The sequence below is a fragment of the Callithrix jacchus genome, chromosome 11 (genome assembly GCF_049354715.1).
Source record: "Callithrix jacchus isolate 240 chromosome 11, calJac240_pri, whole genome shotgun sequence".
NCBI lineage: Eukaryota > Metazoa > Chordata > Mammalia > Primates > Cebidae > Callithrix > Callithrix jacchus.
In genome coordinates this window covers 72,294,700-72,312,554 of record NC_133512.1, presented here as the reverse complement: position 1 = coordinate 72,312,554, position 17,855 = coordinate 72,294,700, and the positions used below count along the sequence as shown (strand labels likewise).

The 17,855-nt window shown below is 44.2% G+C and overlaps 1 protein-coding gene and 1 non-coding gene across 7 annotated transcripts in view; both read right to left on the bottom strand.

Moving 5' to 3' along the window:
• LOC108592882 (transmembrane protein 60) overlaps positions 1-17,855 on the bottom strand; it is a 55,887-nt gene that overhangs the window by 18,138 nt on the left and 19,894 nt on the right. For 2 of the 6 annotated variants that reach the window (XR_013524053.1, XR_013524055.1), the window contains exons 2-3: positions 12,101-12,158; positions 5,150-5,286 (exon numbers count right to left, since the gene is read on the bottom strand). The gene's annotated coding sequence lies outside the window, so the exon portion shown is untranslated. Of the gene's footprint in view, positions 1-57; positions 3,787-5,149; positions 5,287-11,499; positions 11,627-11,720; positions 11,788-12,100; positions 12,159-12,300; positions 16,554-17,855 lie in introns of those variants that run through there. The other 4 variants (XR_013524057.1, XR_013524058.1, XR_013524054.1 and 1 more) reach the window with 3 other exon arrangements.
• On the bottom strand, positions 2,507-2,647 carry LOC118143891 (U4 spliceosomal RNA). Its single transcript, XR_004728380.1, has one exon. It is a non-coding gene; the product is annotated as a U4 spliceosomal RNA (small nuclear RNA).

Sequence of the window (17,855 nt, the reverse complement as noted above, 5' to 3'; positions counted from 1 at the left end):
TGACCCCAACCCCCAAACCCCAACACCAACCCTAACCTTAACCCCTAAACCCTAACTTTAACACCTAACCCTAACCCTACCCCTAAGCTTAACCCTTTACATCTTCCCAGATTCTCCAGCGGAAGCAGGGACTGTTGGCTCCCAGCTGTGCACCACTGCATCTGGCACAGGACTCCATAGCAGTCTCCAAATAGGCACCTGAATGCCTACTGTGCCAGCCATGCAGTGGAAGCCCAGCATGTATTCTCAGCTCCAGAACCAGGGCCCAGCACCTGCATCAGGTTGATCAGGGCTGAAGTGAGCTGGGGCACCCAAGATCTTCATAAGGTCAAGGCTAACTCATGCCTCCTGTTAGAGAGCGAGACGCGGACCCAGCAGCTCTGCACTCCTACTCCTTCCCTCTGTGGCAGATTGCCAATCTTGCAAGTAAGGGGCCTTTCCCTGATGATACTCCAAGCACAAAGCACTGGACTTTCACACAGTGAGGCTGCACATATTATTCTGTTTAGATGCCCACCTAGGCCACTGGGAGAAAGGGTGGTAGAGGGACCCTCATGTTGCCCTGTGGTATATATGCTCTGGTTTATACAACTGCAAGCCATTTACGAGAAACTGAAGCTGAAACACTACTTGTTTCCAACTTTTTGTCAGCAGAAGATTTACAATTTACATTCCTAAACAAGCTAGCCACACAGCACACTGACTACTTCCCCTCTTAACTGGCTCTGAGGGCCTACACATCAGTCCTAGAATTGGAAGATTGGTGGAGAAGAACCGGGATGTTGATGGGGTACTGGATACTTGCTGGATACCAGCCTCCCCTTACCTAAGTGAGACAGCCCAGATCTCGCCTGACCAAATCAGACATTTTAACGCACGCAGCTCTCAGTAGCAGGACTTACAGATGCAAAACTCTAAAGCAAAAAATTGTCTCAACTCCTTGGTGTCTCAAGGAACTAAAACACTGCCTAGCACAGGTGCACCATCAACCTTATCACTAAATAAACCTCTGTTTATTTTATTCATCTTTGATTTTCAAAATTATGTGATAAATACATTGGACTAATGACCTTTGAGATCTCTTCACGGGGTCCTATCTGGTGGACCCCAGATCTGCCAACCCAGAGAAGGCATCTGTAAACATGTGCAGGATAAAGGCCAGACAAAACTGTCTCTCTCAGCCTCAAAGTAACCTGGCAGTCACAGAAATCGCCATGTGGGGTCTGACGTGTATGAGGAGTCAGGCCTTCGGCTTGAGGCATCCCACTGCACCCAAAAACTAAGTTCTGCCTAACAGAGAAAAATCAGCCAGCCTGCTCTTCCTAATGAAAGATTCTCCCTGGGGCTTGAAAACTTGGGGGATAACTCCTCCCTCCTCAGGCCCAGTTTCAAGGTGCAACACCACTTGTGCCAGCAGCATGGGTCAGCAAGAGAGCAGAAACCAGAAGAGGGCAGGCCGGATGATAAGTACCCGCTGAAGATCAAGGGAGAGGCCGTCTAAGTACCAGGTAGCAGTTACGCCAGACTGGAAGACTTCCCATTTACAGGAGACTAGAAACCCCTGCCTTGCCCTCACTTGGGGCTGACACCATTCTAGGTCTCAGCTCATCTACACGCAGGCATTCTTTTAAACAACGTGTTGCTCCACACTGGCTCCAGTTGTTTGTTGGTACTCTCAGGGTTTGATCCAGTAACAGAGCCTCACACCTAATATCCTAGGTGGTAATCCAAGAGCAATATCTGCTTGACACCCCTCCTCCTCCATCCTCCATATCCAAGCTATCACCAAGGATACAAGCCGGCCAGGCAAAGTAGCTCATCCCTGTAAGCCCGGTACTTTAGGAGGCCAAGGTGTGTGGATCACCTGAGGTCAGGAGATCGAGACTGATCTGGCCAACATTGGAAAACCTGTCTGTACTAGAAATTCAAAAATTAGCCAGGTGTGGTGTTAGGCGCCTGTAATCCCAGATACTCGGGAGGCTGACTCAGGAGAATTGCTTGAAGCTGGGAGGCATAGGAAGCAGTGAACTGAGATCATGCCATTCATTCCAGCCTGGGCGACAGAGCAAGACTCCATCTCAAAAAAAAAAAAAAAAGAATTAGTAGTTTCGTCACCAGAAAAGGGGTCTTGTCCCAGACCCCAACAATGGCTTTTTGGATCTCACACGAGATGGAATTTATGGGAAGTCACAGAGTCTAGTGACTTTAAGAGAGCTTATTAGCCACTACTCAGTTACAGAGCAGGGAGTCCTCAGAAAGCAAGAGGAGGAATGCACCTGTTTAAAGAAAAACAATTTTTTTTTTTTTGAGAAGGCGTTTTACTCTTGTCACAGTGGCATGATCTCGACTCACTACAATCTCTGCTTCCTGGGTTTAAGGATTCTCCTGCCTCAACCTCTCAAGTAGCTGGGATTACAGGTGTGCACCACCATGCCTGGCTAATTTTTTTGTCTTTCCTTTCCATTTTATTTTTATTTTTAAATTTTTTTAAATTTTTTAAATTCAGTCCCTGTAGAGACTTCCAAAAATTGCCAATGCCTACTATATTTCCAGTCATCATGGTAGGGTACTGGGAAAAGTTTTCAATTAGCAATAATCGTGCCTTGGATAAATGTCATTGGCTATGATACTGTCACTGTGCAAAGCTATTTTTTTGTATTTTTAGTAGAGACTGGGTTTCACCATGTTGGCCATGCTGGTGTCCAACTCCTGGCCTCAAGTGATCTGCCCTCCTTGGCCTCCGAAAGTGCTGGGATTACAGGTGTTGGCCAGTGTGCCCAGCCTTAATGTTTACTTATATAGGTTATTAAGAATAGTGTTGTCTCTTATAAAGGCCTGTGATCAGTTTGTATCAGGCTATTAGTATTGTTACTTTTCTGTTACTATTAATTTTAACAATAATTTATGAGTGTACTATTATCTTTAAAGTAAAACTTATTTTTAAATTAAGAATGCCTTTTGCTTAAAGTACTGTTATAGTTTAATAAGTTTTGGGTCATTATTTAGTTATTAACTTGTTCCTGCAACCATAAATATTTTATAACCAAAGGTGCTCAACCCCTAAATATATAATCCAACAAATTTAACGTGTCTCTGTGTGTGTGTGTGTGTGTGTGTGTGTGTGAGAGAGAGAGAGAGACAGAGAGAGAGCGCCTCACTCTGTCTGCCAGGCTTGAGTGCAGTGGTGCGATCATGGCTGGCTTACTGTGGCCTCAAACTCCTAGACTCAAGTGATCCTCCTGCCTCAGCCTTCTGGGTAACTGGAACCACAGGCACGCACCACCATGCCAGCTAATTTTTATATTTTTTGTAGACATGGGAGTCTCACTATCATCCCAGGCTGGTCTTGAACTCCTGATCTCAAGTGATCCTCCTGCCTTGGCCTTCCAGAGTGCTGGAATTACACTGATGAGCCCTGCACTCTGCCCAGATTTAACTTTTTCTAAAGCTTTTATTTAAAATAAAGTCACTGTGGTTAAGATGCCTCTGACAGTTTTGTATTTTAAGTGTGAAGACTCTGTTGAATGAATTTTTCCATAAGTTGTAAAATGTGCATCCATGTTTATTTCATTCTTATGGTTTCCAATTAATTGTCCCTTCTTCCTTTTTAGAAACGCACGGGCTAGTGGGCTCCATGTCCCTTTGCATTTTCAGAAGTATGGCGCGGAACACTCCGCCCTCCGACTTTAAGTGGTGCAGCTGGACGGCCTCCAGAGGGCGTGCGTCTTCCTCCAGCAATCTATAGGAGGGCGATTAAGGTGGCGAGGGGTCAGCCAGCTTTTTCTTCTATTGAAATGCAGTGTGGAAGTCAAGGGGGAGGTGTTTTAGATGCTTGAGTCTTCTTCCTCACCAGGTCACCTCATCCCTGCACACAGCCACTCTCCCGCATGGGCTACTTTCCAGTCTCACAATCTCTCTGAGTAACTGTGGAAGGAAGACAGCTACGGAGCCTCTCCCTTGTCCAAATCACTCTGCTGATAGACCTGCATAACTCGTCTCACTGAACCCTGGACCACCCTGGGAAGAACACCTCTGCCCCTGTATTTCAGACAAAGACTATGAGGCAGTCGGGCACGGTGGTTCACACCTATAATCCCAGCACTCTGGGAGACTTAGGCAGGTGGATCATGAGGTCAGGAGTTCAAGACCAGCCTGGCCAACATGGTGAAACCCCGTCTCTCCTAAAAACACAAAAATTAGCCGGGCGTGGTGGCGGACACCTAAAATCCCAGCTATTTGGAAGGCTGAGGAAGAGAATTGCTTGAACCTGGTGTCAGGTCTCCATATGCAAGCCTTGAGCCTGAAAGTCTGAAGTACTGCTTGCCTCCTGATCACCTTCCACCTCCCACTTGCATTCACCATTGCCCCTGATTGCCCAGCCCAGCGGAGCTTCCCCGCACAAGCCCCTCACCCAACCCTGCCATCTTAACTGTTCTTATGGTAACGTGTATACCGCTCATCCATCCTGTCATCTTAAGCGCTCTTCTGCCTCACCCCCAGCTGCCATTGTAACTAAACTTATGGTAATGTATACTCCTTGCCCCTACCCTTACCACTGTTACTGATGTTACTCTCTGTAACTTTCCACTGCCCACCCCAAACCGATAAAACCAACTCCTATCCCACTGCCCTTTGCTAACGCCCTTTTCAGTCTTAGCTGACCTGCACCCAGGAGAATAAAGAGCCATGTTGCTCACACAAAGCCTGTTTGGGGGGTCTCTTCATTCAAAGCATGCATTTTTAACACCTGGTAGGTGGAAGTTGCAGTGGGCCAAGATCGCACCACTGCACTCTAGCCTCGGCAACAGAGAGACTCCGTCTCAAAAATAAAAATAAAAAACAGTAAAAAATTAAAAAAGAAATAAAAATAACAATAAAAGAAAAAGAAAAAATAATTAAAAAAAAAACAAAGACTATGAGGCTAGCAGAGGCTGTGACCAAGCACATGACCCAAGCCCTGTGGACAGTAGCTGGATTGGAACAACGTTCTCACGTTCACAGGGTGTGATGAGGGCCTCCTCATTACAAGATCCAAAGTGGGACTGGCACTTCCATTAACATGTACATATATTTGTCTATGAATCTATGTATGAGCATTTTCATGCATCAAATTTTGCCAGGAGTCTTACATATTTTTTATCATACTCACAAAATTCTGTGTTCTTCAGTATAAATACTTGACTTTTTATAGTTGAAAGTTGGGGATGCAAGTGAGTTCCCACACAGCCAGCAGCTAAAATATTCCAAATGTGGTTTTCACCGTGTGTTGGGATTTACTCCGGGTGGCTGGCAAATTATTAGGGAAATATTAGGGAAAGTTAGAAGATTATAGTCTCTAACCCAGAAATATATAAAATTAGCCATAAAAATTTGAAAAAGTCCAGTTTCTTTGTGAGATAACACTATAAAACATGTTATTTTTCATCAAAATTTGAAATAAGTGGGGAACCTCTGCAGCTCAGCCACTGGCTGATGCACTGTCACAAAGCTGCACTCCAACCTTCTCACTTCTGTGTCCTAATTTCTTCCCAGGTACTCCTGCTGAATTTGAGCCTCAACAAAACTCAAGGAAGTGCCAATTAAAACACTGAAGTATCTTTGCCTGCCTAGTTTGCAAGATTAAAAGGACAGATAAAGTTTACTGTTGGTGAAAGCTACAGGCACTCTTTTGCTAACCCTAAACCCTGACAGACCCTGACCTCATGCCACTCTTCCCCACAATCCTGCAGATATGTCTCATCTCTGCTAAATTTTATCCTCCAAACTTCTAACCCTTAATACTGTAAATACAAAATAAACCAATAGGCAATCCCATCCCAATTTAATGCTAAATTACACTAGGAAATGAAGTCACAAAAACAGAAAGGCATAGATCGATGTCTAGCATAATTAAACAATTAATAATGCTCAACAAAATAGTCATAATTTGATACTAAGACATACTTGAAGGATTACAGATCATGATCACTACATCCTTTTCTCAGAAAATCAAGTTGGTTTTGCATACTAGAGCCATCCCTGCAAATAAACATCAAATAAGCAGAATGAAGAAACCCAGATACTCATCTCCATAGATGCAGGAAGTACTTTCCACAAAGTCAACACCATTTCATCATAAAAACACCCAACAAACTAGAGATAGGAAATTTTGTTAACACAGCAATCAGCCTCTACGCCAAACCCATAACTAGAACCATTTCCATTGTTAGGGCCATATATGACAAAAACACAGCTAACATCATAAACAATGGGGAAAAGTTTAAAAGCTCTTCCTCTAAGATCTGGAACAAGTGTGGCCACTTTTACCACTTTTTTCATCATAGTACTGGAAGAGCAATTAGACAGGAGAATCCAATAAAAGGCACCCAAATTGGAAAAAAGGAAGTCAAATTGTCTCTCTTTGCAGGTGAAATGATCACATACATATAGAGAGAAAACCCTAAGGATTCTACAAAAAAGCCTATTAGAAATAATAAATAAATTTGCTAAAGTTGAAAGACACAATATCAGTATACAAAAATGAGTAGCACAGCCATGCGCCAGTAGTGAAACACCTAAGAAAGAAATTAAGAAGCCTACTTCATTACAGTAGCTACTATCTACCTCCACCAAAAAATGATACCTAGAGATGAACTTAACCAAAAAGGTGAAAGATTCCACAATGAAAACAATAAAACATAGATAAAAGCTGTTAAAGCAGACACATGTAAATGGAAACATATCCCATGTCCAAGCACTAGAAGAATATTGTTAAAATAGCCATATCACCCAGTGGGATCTACAGAATGAGCACAATCCATCAAATTACAAAAGACATTCTTCATAGAAATAGAAAAAAAAATCCTAAAATTTACATAGACTTGCAAAATACCTCAGACAAAAGAATCTTGCATAAAAAGCTGGAAGCATCACACTACCTAATTTGAAAATACACTACAAACCTATAGTAACCAAAATGGCATGGAACTGGCACAAAAAAGGGGCAAGGGAGAGACAGAGATAGACAGAGATAGATGAATGACAGACAGACATAGATAAATGAAACAGAATAGAAAACTCAGAAATAAATTCACGCATTTACCATCTACTCATTTTTATCAAAGGCACCAAGAAGACACCTTTGGGAAGGACAGTATCTTCAATAAACTGCTAGGAAAACACAACACCCACATGTACAAGAATAAACCTAGACCATTATCTTACCATATACAAAAATCTACTCAAAATAAAGATTTAAATGTAGAACCTGAAACTACGAAACTTTCAGAGAAGAAAAAAATAGGATAAATGTTTCATGAAATTGGTTAGGACAATGGATTTTCAAATAGACATCAGAAGCACAAGCAACAAAAGCAAAAACAGACAAATGCAATTACATTAAATGTAAAAGCTTCTGCAAAGTGGAGGAAGCAATCAGTAGCATAAAGAAACAATCCAGAAAATGGAAGAAAGTATTTGCAAACTATGCATGAGGCAAGGGGTTAATACACAAAACATATAACAAACTCAAACTACTCAAAAGCAAAAATATAAATAGTCTGATTTAAAAATCAAAACAGGCCAGGCGTGGTGGCTCAAGCCTTTAATCCCAGCACTTTGGGAGGCTGAGGCGGGTGGATCATGAGGTCAAGAGATCAAGACCATCCTGGTCAACAAGATGAAACCCCGTCTCTACTAAAAATACAAAAATTAGCTGGGCATGGTGGTGCATGCCTGTAGTCCCAGCTACTTGGGAGGCTGAGGCAGGAGAATTGCTTGAACCCAGGGGTCAGAGGTTTCGGTGAGCCGAGATCGCACCATTGCACTCCAGCCTAGGTAACAACAGTGAGACTCTGTCTCAAAAATAAAATAAAATAAAATAAAATAAAAATCAGAAAAAGATATACTCAAAACCTTTGCTCCCCACAATGATTTCCCCATCTTTTCCCAGCCGTCTTTGGTCTGTCTCTCTCGCCACCCTTTTTCTTCCTCCATCTACCCCAAAACTTTTTCACCATTTTTCCCCACTGTCATTTTGAAAAGCTTTCTCTATTCTTTTACTCATGACTCTTCTTTCCCCTATCCTGCTTGCCACCCTTTTTGTCCTCCAGATACCCCAAACTATTTTCCCCATTGTCTTTTCCCCAACCCTCTTTCCCCACTCCCACTCACCACCCTTATCCTTCTCCTGCTTGCCTCCCTCTTTCCTCTCTCCATCTACTTAAAAACTTTCCTCCTCATCTTTTTGCAAAACCTTCTCTCCCTCCTGCTCACCATTCTCTTCCCCCTCTCTGCACCCCTTTTTCTCCTCCCACTTGCCAGAGAGTGAGACTCCATTTCGAAAAAAAAAGGAGAGACTGCTAAATGTGCCTAGTTATCTTCATAAGTCATCTATGTTCTGTTTTCTACATAGCTTGAAAGGCAGTCCCAAATGATGCGTAATTATCTAGGTTGTATAAATAAAACATACTTCATTGCTTCTCTGAAGGATAGTTCCAACACATTCTCTGGAGCTTTCTCTGCATCCTGAGAAGCAGTGCAGCTCTGCCCTTCACCTTCCTGCAGTTTTTCTCCTCTTTCCTATGATCTTAGAGGAACTTTGTCTCAGGCCAACTGTTTGTTCCTTGGGCTCTTTCATTTCCCCTAAAAATCACTTACTCCGCCTCTAAGTTGCCTCCATCTCCATCCATCTCCCTCTCTCCTGAAAAGACAGCACTCTTTAAGCATCAACCATCTGACCCTTCTTGCAGTCTCATTTTTTGGCTGGCTTCCATGTTTATGCCTGTTCTATGTTTTTCTTCTCCTGTTAAGCTGTCTGTTGTTAGTTCATTTCTGCAGTGAACCTTTAGAGAGGAAAGTGAAAGCTTTCCTTCCAGACATACAATAGAATTATAAAGCAGAAAAGTTTAGACAGAATTTCGTATTTAAGTGCCAAAACTTCATACTCCATTTCTGATAAAGCACACAAAGGTTAAAAAACAACAACAACTTATTTTTGACCCAAAGCTCTGTTGACATTCTATTAAACACCAACCTATTTAATTTTCATAGTGTAAATGGCAGATATTTTTATAATTATTATGCTAATAAATCATTTCCCTGATGTTTTTGGTAAAACCCGATATTCAAGGCCGGGTGCGGTGACTCACTCCTGTAATCCCAGCACTTTGGGAGGCTGAGGAGGGTGGATCACGAGGTCAAGAGATTGAGACCATCCTGGTCAACATGGTGAAACCTCGTCTCTACTAAAAATACAAAAAATTAGCTGGACATGGTGGTGTGTGCCTATAATCCCAGCTACTCAGGAGGCTGAGGCAGGAGAATTGCCTGAACCCAGGAGGCGGAGGTTGCGGTGAGCCGGGATCGCGCCATTGCACTCCAGCCTGGGTAACAAGAGCGAAACTCCATCTCAAAAAAAAAAACAAAAACAAACAAACAAACAAACCCAATATTCATAATAAAGTCCAGAACCATGAATTGTTTTAAATAATTTCTTCTTATGTGTGATTACAAGTATACCTCTACAGGAAGTTAGTATACTCTCACAAAAGCTAATTTTTCAGAGGAAAAGGCCAATTGTAGAAAATCCCAGAAACACAAGTGATAAACGTTCACAGAATGCCAAGAAAGTCATGACCAGGATACCAATAATCAGGTGGAAAACTGATCGTCTGGAATAACAATAGTTGAAATAATGAAAAGATCAATGACATTTACAATATTTCAGTAAAAAACGATAATCTTCAGAAACCATCAACCTCCTCCAAGGGGTAACCGCACCTTTCAGATATCACCAGGGGATTCCACTGCTTCAAAAAAGATAGGAAGTTACCAGTCTCATGTTTTCTGCATGGCTGATAGTGTTTTTAGCCATTCCAAATGTAGAGTGCCTTTTTTTTTTTTAATGTAAAGCAGGGATATCCAATTTTTTGGCTTCTCTGGGCAATATTAAAAGAAGGAAACCTGTCTTAGGCCACATATAAAATACATTAACACAACAATAGCTGATTATCTAAAAAATATCACAAAAACACCAGGTGCTGGAGCTCACGCCTGCAATCCCAGCACTTTGGGAGGCTGAGGCTAGCGTATCACCTGAGGTCAAGAGTCCCAGGCCGGGCGCGGTGGCTCAAGCCTGTAATCCCAGCACTTTGGGAGGCCGAGGCTGGTGGATCACAAGGTCAAGAGATCGAGACCATCCTGGTCAACACGGTGAAATCCCGTCTCTACTAAGAATGCAAAAAATTAGCTGGGCATGGTGGCGCGTGCCTGTAATCCCAGCTACTCAGGAGGCTGAGGCAGGAGAATTGCCTGAACCCAGGAGGCAGAGGTTGCGGTGAGCCGAGATCGAGCCATTGCACTCCAGCCTGGGTAACAAGAGCGAAACTCCGTCTCAAAAAAAAAAAAAAAAAAAAAGAGTCTCAGACCAGCCTGGCCAACATGGTGAAACCTCATCTCTACCAAAAATACAAAAATTAGTCAGGTGTGGTGGCAGGTGCCTAGAATCCCAGCTACTCAGGAGGCTGAGGCAGAAGAATAATTTGAATGAGGGAGGCGGGGGTTGCAGTGAGCAGAGATCAGGTCATTGCCCTCCAGCCTGGGAGGCAAGAGGGAGACTTAGTCTCAAAAAAAAAAAAAAAAAAAAAATCGCGAAAAAATTCTTTTTTTTTTTTTTGAGACAGTCTTCTGCTCCGTAGCCCAGGCTAGAGTGCAGTGGCGCGATCTTGGCTCACTGCAACCTCCGCCACCTGCGTTCAAGCCATTCTCCTGCCTCAGCCTCCTGAGTAGCTGGTATTACAGGTGCCTGCCACCATGCCTGGCTATTTTGTATGTTTTTAGTAGAGACAGGGTTTTACCATGTTGGTCAGGCTGGTCTGGAACTCCTGACCTCAACCAATCTGTTGACCTCAGCCTCCCAATTACAGGCGTGATCCACCACACCTGGCCTGTCATTTCTTTATATTTGGATAACATAAGGACTTTAAGACCCTTTCTCCTTTGGGTCAATCAATCATCTGCACCATACACATTTTACAAAACAAAGGACAATACAGTCCTGATTTACATCTTGGTCATGTCACTCCTAGTGACTCCCATATTGCAAGCCTCCCAGCAGGTGCAGCCCTTTCCTCTCCATCTGATGGGCTTCTCAGCTCCCATCACACTAACTGGACACAGACTCCCTAGAGGCAACCCTCAAGAGCAGAAGACATGGTTGACTCAGAAGTTTCTAAAAAGTCATCAAACCAGATGACACAAAACTCATATGACATTTCACTTTGTTTTGGTTTATTCTGTTTGAGACAAGGGTGTAGTGGGCATCCGACTAATTTTTTTGGAATTTTTTGTAGAGATGGGGTTTGGCTCTGATGTCCAGGCTAGTCTTAAACTCCTGGACTCAGGTGATCTTCCCACCTTAACGCCCCAAAGCCCTTAAATTACAGGCCTGCACTGTGTAAATTGCCATGCAACACAGCCCAGTAACAAGGAAGAAACCTCACGGGTCCAGCATCTACTCACATGGGTGGATTGATGGCTGGGAAACCCCAGCAGGAGGAGCCAAAAGAGCAGCCATGGCACACCCGCAACTCCTGGTCCTCTCAGGGCACCCTCAGGTGGTCAGGACAGAGGTGGGGGTGGCTTAGGGCTGGGGGAGGGAGGGGATAGGGATGGGGTGGGATCTGAGTTGGGGAGGTGGACAGGAGGGAAGGGGAGGGAGGGGAAGCGGGGATGTTGGGCACCTTGAGGAGGGGATCTGGGAAAGGATCTGGTTCAAACTTAGTCTCCAAAGGTGAGTGGGAGGTTCAGCTACAAGTCAGGGGAGAAAGTCTATTAGGGAAGCAACAGGACACACAGGGCAAGAAAGCGAGAGGCTCAGGAGCAATTAGATGGAGACCAGGGCTCTGGTTTCCACCACACCTTCTCCCGTTTGGGCGCTGCCTAAGCAACCCTCAGGGTTTATATTCCCTCCCCACCAATCCCCGGCCTCGGAACGTGGTACCTCACAGTGGACATTCCACGGAGCACCCTGTCCTCCAATGCCCCTCCCCCATCTCAGCCCCCCACACACTTCTCAAGGATCTCTGGAACTTTCACAGACTTGATTTCTGATCTTCCTCACCAGCTTCTGGCAGCTCCTTCCTTCTTGAGCTCCCAGGGTTTCTCATGGTCAGTCTTGGCTGCAAAACATAGAAACAAATGATGGCAGGATGGCAGGAAGAACCTCACACACAAACAGAGTGGGAGCTCTGTTGAGAACTGAACGTGAGCCTGGGAATCTCGTCCAGCAAGAGGGTCCCAAACCTGGAAGAGAGCGCGCACCGGAAAAAAGGAGATAGAAAAGGCAGGTCTGGAGGGCTACATGCGCTATGCTCATGCAGCAATTTTATTTTTGCAATGTGTTTCATTATATACTTTACTGAAGTTAAAGTTGTTTACGCCAGATTAACGTACTTAAGTTACAGTAAGCAAGTTACACCCAGTAAGTAAGTTAAGCCCAGTAAGTAGGCTACACCCAGTAAGTAGGTTACGCCCAATAGGTCAAGGTAAGTAGGTTACAGTCACGCCCTGTAAGCTATGGTAAATAAGTTACAGTTACACCCTGTAAGTTACGGTAAGTTACCAAGTGTAAATATTTAAGTTAATTTTACAATGAAGGTAACACGGGTACAAAATGAACACAATCAAGCAATAAACCATAAGGAGCCAAAAGTAGACACAATGCCTCCCAAGTCCTCGTATCCATAAAGTAATGTCTGTTAATTATTTTGGATAACATATAGTTCCTGTCTCGGTTCCTATTTTCCCTTAGCTCGACTCCCCCAACCAGGGATCTGTGTCCGGGCTCAAGCTCACCGTATGGCGAGGCCCATTTCCCAGGGGCCTCACGCGGGAGCGATCCCCACAGATCCCTCAGAGCTCCACAATCCCCTCTCAGCCATTCATATTCTAAGCAAAAAAACATCAGAAGGATGTGGAAAGTCCCAATAGTAAACCATGTCCAGCACATCCATGGAGCCATCTGTCCATCATCCTGTATCTTGGGAACAAATGTTGGAGCTACACTGGTTTTAAGCATGCATGGTCCATTTACAAAAATTAACCTGACTTGTTTTGTTCTTCAAGCAAATCTCAATATATTTTAGACAAATCCAATCACACAGCAGTTTTCTGATCACAGAATTGTGCTAGAAGTCAATGATTAAAAGCTAAACAAAAATTATTATATGCTTGGAAATTCAAAGTGCCCTTAAGATATCAACAGAAGAAAGAATCCAAAGTGAAACAAGACTGCCTTTACCCTCAGTGAGAAGATCATAACATGGCAATTGAATGTCTCCCTCTGGCCCAGGAATTCCGCTGTGTGGCATAAGGTTGTGTGGTCTCACATCACCCCTAACCCCCCAAGACATGTTCACATCTGAAACAGGGTGATGGTATCACTTATCTATATTATTTTACTGTCCGTGAAGGTGGACTTTTGAATTTGAACCCTAATAAGGGGGAGAAAACCAAGTTGATTCTCATGGTTGAGCTCCCAAGGATGTCCAAGGAATCTGTGCATTTCAAGAGACGAAGTTCATCAGCCTCTCTCCTGGGGTATTTGGCCACAATACCCAGAGGGTTTGGCAGCATCACAAGTGATGGCTAGGGAGTGCCAAGCTGGTGGGCAGGACCCAAGGGTCTGGTGACCAGGTCAGACCCACACTGTCCATTATCTTTCCTGGACCCATCCTCAGCTAAACCTCCCAAAGGCCTGCTTCTGCCTGATCACAGAGTGTGCTCAAACATATTCATGCCTCTCGCAGCTGAAAACCACTGCTTTAAATCTCCTTACAATTTACTATGACATAAAGTTATTGTAAACTGCAAATATTCTATTTATGCTACAAATGGAAAGCCAATGCCTTTACCATAAATAGAAAAACAACCCTGAGACACAAGGAAAACAAAAACAAAACAGGGACAACACAACTATGGCATTCAATTCTATTCATATGCTGTCAACTGCATAAAGAGCTCCAGATTTGGGTTGTCTTGGTTGTAAAGGGAGAGACCAAGTAAGTGAGTGTTGAAGTCAGATTAGCCCAAAAGTGAATGGCAGGGAGTAGTACCATCATGTCCATGAAGGGTTGCTGGGGTCACCTTGATTATAGCCCAAGCAGAGACAGGGCAAGGAAGAAGATGTGAGCAGAGTTTGGGGTCTTCAATGGGGAGGTGATTCATGCAGCCCAGGAAGGGCTCCTCAAAGCCCGGGTCAACCTCCCTTGCAGGCAGTTCCCTCATGGAGGCAGGGCCAGCACCTTAGATTTGAGACCAGCTGTGCTAATGACCAGCTGTGTGACCCTGGGCTGGTTTCTTTCCACACGATGTGAGTGTCAATGGCTGTGTCAAAGACTGTCTGAGGATAGGAGGAAGCAACCTGTTGAGCACCTGTGTATCGAATGTCATCACCTCCCAAGGACATCTTTCCTTCCAGAGCTGGCACCTTGGAAGATCCTTGGCCACTAAAGACAGTAATGGTGCTAACAGCAGCAAATCATCATTTATGGCTGTTGGGGAGGGCCAGCGGGTAGGGCCCTAGGTCCTTGATAAGAATGAGGGTCTGGTGACTCCTGGGGACAGCTGAGTGAGTCCTGTAGGACTCCTGGGTCCCCAGGGGCCAGGTCTGTCTTCAGTGGCATTGGGCCTAGGCTGGGATGCTGAGGGAGCTACTGGAGTATCAGTAGTACAAACAGGCACAGAGGCTGTGGATCCATCAGAGGTGGCAGGTGTAGGATCATCTGTCCACCAAGTAAAGTCACCAAGCCTGGCCGACCACTGTCCCCCACAGATGATGCCCTGTCCCTTGCCTCACACTTTGATAGGGCAGTGGCTGACACCTGGGGCCTCATGGGGCATCACTGTAAGATATCTGAGTCCTGATCATTGAATGGGCACTTGAGTCACCCAGGGCCGTTGGAACAAGGAGGAAGAATCAGGCCCCATGATGTTTTGGGACAATGTTTAGCACAGGAAAATGCACAGAATGCATGCACAACACAAGGGAACTGTTGGTGTGGGAGCCAATATTTTATGACCTCCAGCCCTAATCTGAGCACTCTCACCTGTGCAATCTGAAAGAAACAGGAGACTTGCAGGAAAGATAGTGCCTGGATTTTACTTAAAGGAACTAAAATGTTGAATGTTCACACTCCTGATATCCTTCCAAATCAACTCTCTCAATGCTGCCATCTTCACCACTCTCATATGGGGTAACTGAGGCAGTCAGAGCTTTACTGACTCAGTGCCTCGCAGTTGACTTCCGAGTTCACTGCTGACCACATCTGAACAAACTGCTTTTTCTGAAGTTTACCCTGTTTGATCATGCTGCTGATGATTTTGTGCAGCTCTGGGAAAACTCTACCTGGCAAAGGATAAAGCAAATGCACAGTGACTCAGCCCTGCTGTCATTTCCCATCAATTCCCTGCTCTCCTCCTCTGTCACTCCACAGTCTCCCACATACAGCTGACACTGTATGGTGGCCTTAATGGAGTCCACAGAGTATTTCAGGTTCTCCTCTAGGCCCCCTGAAGGTAGAGGTAGTTATGGGATTTGATTTGACTCAGGAGATGTGAGTGGAAGTGAAGTGTGTCACCTAGAGGCAAAAGAGTTAGGAGCCATTGAGACTGGCCACCCTTTCCTTCATCTCTTAGAACCACCGAGGTCCCATATGGAGGCTGCTCCTTTATTCTGGTGGCAGATGAGGTGATGTGGAGCACAGGGCCCAGGAGAGCCATGGAGGATGTGCAGCATGAGCAGACAAAGAGCCTTCAGTGTTGTACATTTCCATTGTTTGGGGCTGTTTATTACCTACAGTGATACCTAGTCCATCCTGGCAGGCACGCACCATCTTATTCCATGCTCTGTGAAGCAGTCTAGCCTACTGTTTTAGAACGTGAACTGGTTGTCAGGCACACGTAGGCTTCAGTTCCAGCTCTGCCTCTTATTAACTGCAACCTCAGGCATTTAACTTTCAGTCTCTGAGCCTCAGTTCTAACTCTCTAAAGTGGGTTGGCTATAGTATCTCAGGTTGTGGAGAGAATTAAATGAAATAAAAACGCATGTAGAGCATTGAGCCCAGGGCCTGGCACACACAGTGAGTACTCAACATTAGCCATGTAGCTTCAGAATGCATATTGATTGTCAATACCCAGACAACACAGCAAAGTATTACAGAAAGAGAAATGTAAACTTATTTGCATATGTATTCTTTCAATCTTCATTTTTAAACAGATAGGATAAAACTATGGGTCAGGCACAGTGGTTCATGCCTGCAGTCCCAGCACTTTGGGAGGCCATGGTGGGTGGATCATGAGGTCAGGAGTTCAAGATCAGTCTGGCCAAAAAATACAAAAGTTAGCCAGGTGTGGTAGTGTGCACCTGTAATGCCAACTACTCAGGAGGCTGAGGCAGGAGAATCACTTCAACCCAGGGAGGCAAAGGTGGCAGTGAGCTGAGATCATAACACTGCACTTCAGCCTGAGCGACAGAGTGAGACTGTCTCAAAAAATAATAAACCATGTATATTCTTTCATAGCCAGTGTTTTTCTCTCAAATATTATATCCTTAAAATATTTTTAGCTCAAAAACAAAAAATCATTTTTGAGATTATCATTTTAAATGAAAAGATAATGCTCAATTTAATGAGTAATTTAATTACTACTATTGGACTTTTTGTATATTGCAAGGAGCATTCAAAACAAATGAAGTAGAATAAAAAATATGTATTACATATTGTAAATATGACTTTGCTAAGTCTTTTATTCAGAAATATAGAACATATATATGTAATATAGAATTTATTTATTATGAGTCGTGTTAAAAAATAGTTTAGAAGCTAATGATTTGTTTCCTTTTCAAATTTTGCAGGATAATTTGTTTGTTTTGACAGAGTCTTGCTCTGTGCCCAAGTTGGAGTGCAGTGGCACAATCTCAGCTCATTGCAACCTCCGCCTCCTTGGTCCAAGCAATTTTCCTGTCTCTGCATCCTGACTAGCTGAGACTACAGGTGTGTAGCACCATGCCTGGCTAATTTCTGTATTTTTAGTAGAGACAAGGTTTTGCCATACTGGTCAGGCTGGTCTTGAACTCCTAACCTCAGGTGATCCACCCACCTCTGCCTCCCAACGTGCTGGGATTACAGGCATCAGCCACCACACCCAGCCGAAATTTTGCAGGATAATAACCTTTAGGCCAAGTGCAGTGGCTCACCCTTGTAATCCCAGACCTTTGGGAGGATGAGGCGCGAGGATTGTCTGAGGACAGGAGTTCAATACTGGCTTGGCTAACATGGCAAAACCCCATCTCTACTAAAAATACAAAAATTAGCCAGGTGTGGTGGCACATGCTTATAGTTCTAGCTACCCGGGAGGCTGAGACAGGAAAATTGCTTCGACTCAGGAGGCAGAGGTTGCAGTGATCCAAGATTGTACCATTGCACTTTAGTCTCGGCAAAAGAGCAGGACTCTGTCTCAAATAAATAAATAACTTTTTTAAGTATTGTTGGGCACTTGTCTGGTTGTTTTTCTTTAGGTTAACTTGCCAGCAGTGATTCTTTTTGAGTTTCTGACACAAGATAGCAGTCTTTAATCCAAATGTCAACTACTATGCCCCACCCATGAGACACTGGTATGGAAGAAAAAAGGAGGAAAAAGCCACTATTGTGACTGCCTATGCCTCCCCCAGCATGGCCCCCTGTGAGATGTGGGGCAGCTGAGACCAGGAACTGTTCAAGGGCGCCAGGCCCCGTATGTCTGCACTCACTCACCTTCCTTAGGTACTCGCATGGGGGATGGCACTGACTTTACATGCTGCTGCAGCTCCTTGGTGTGCT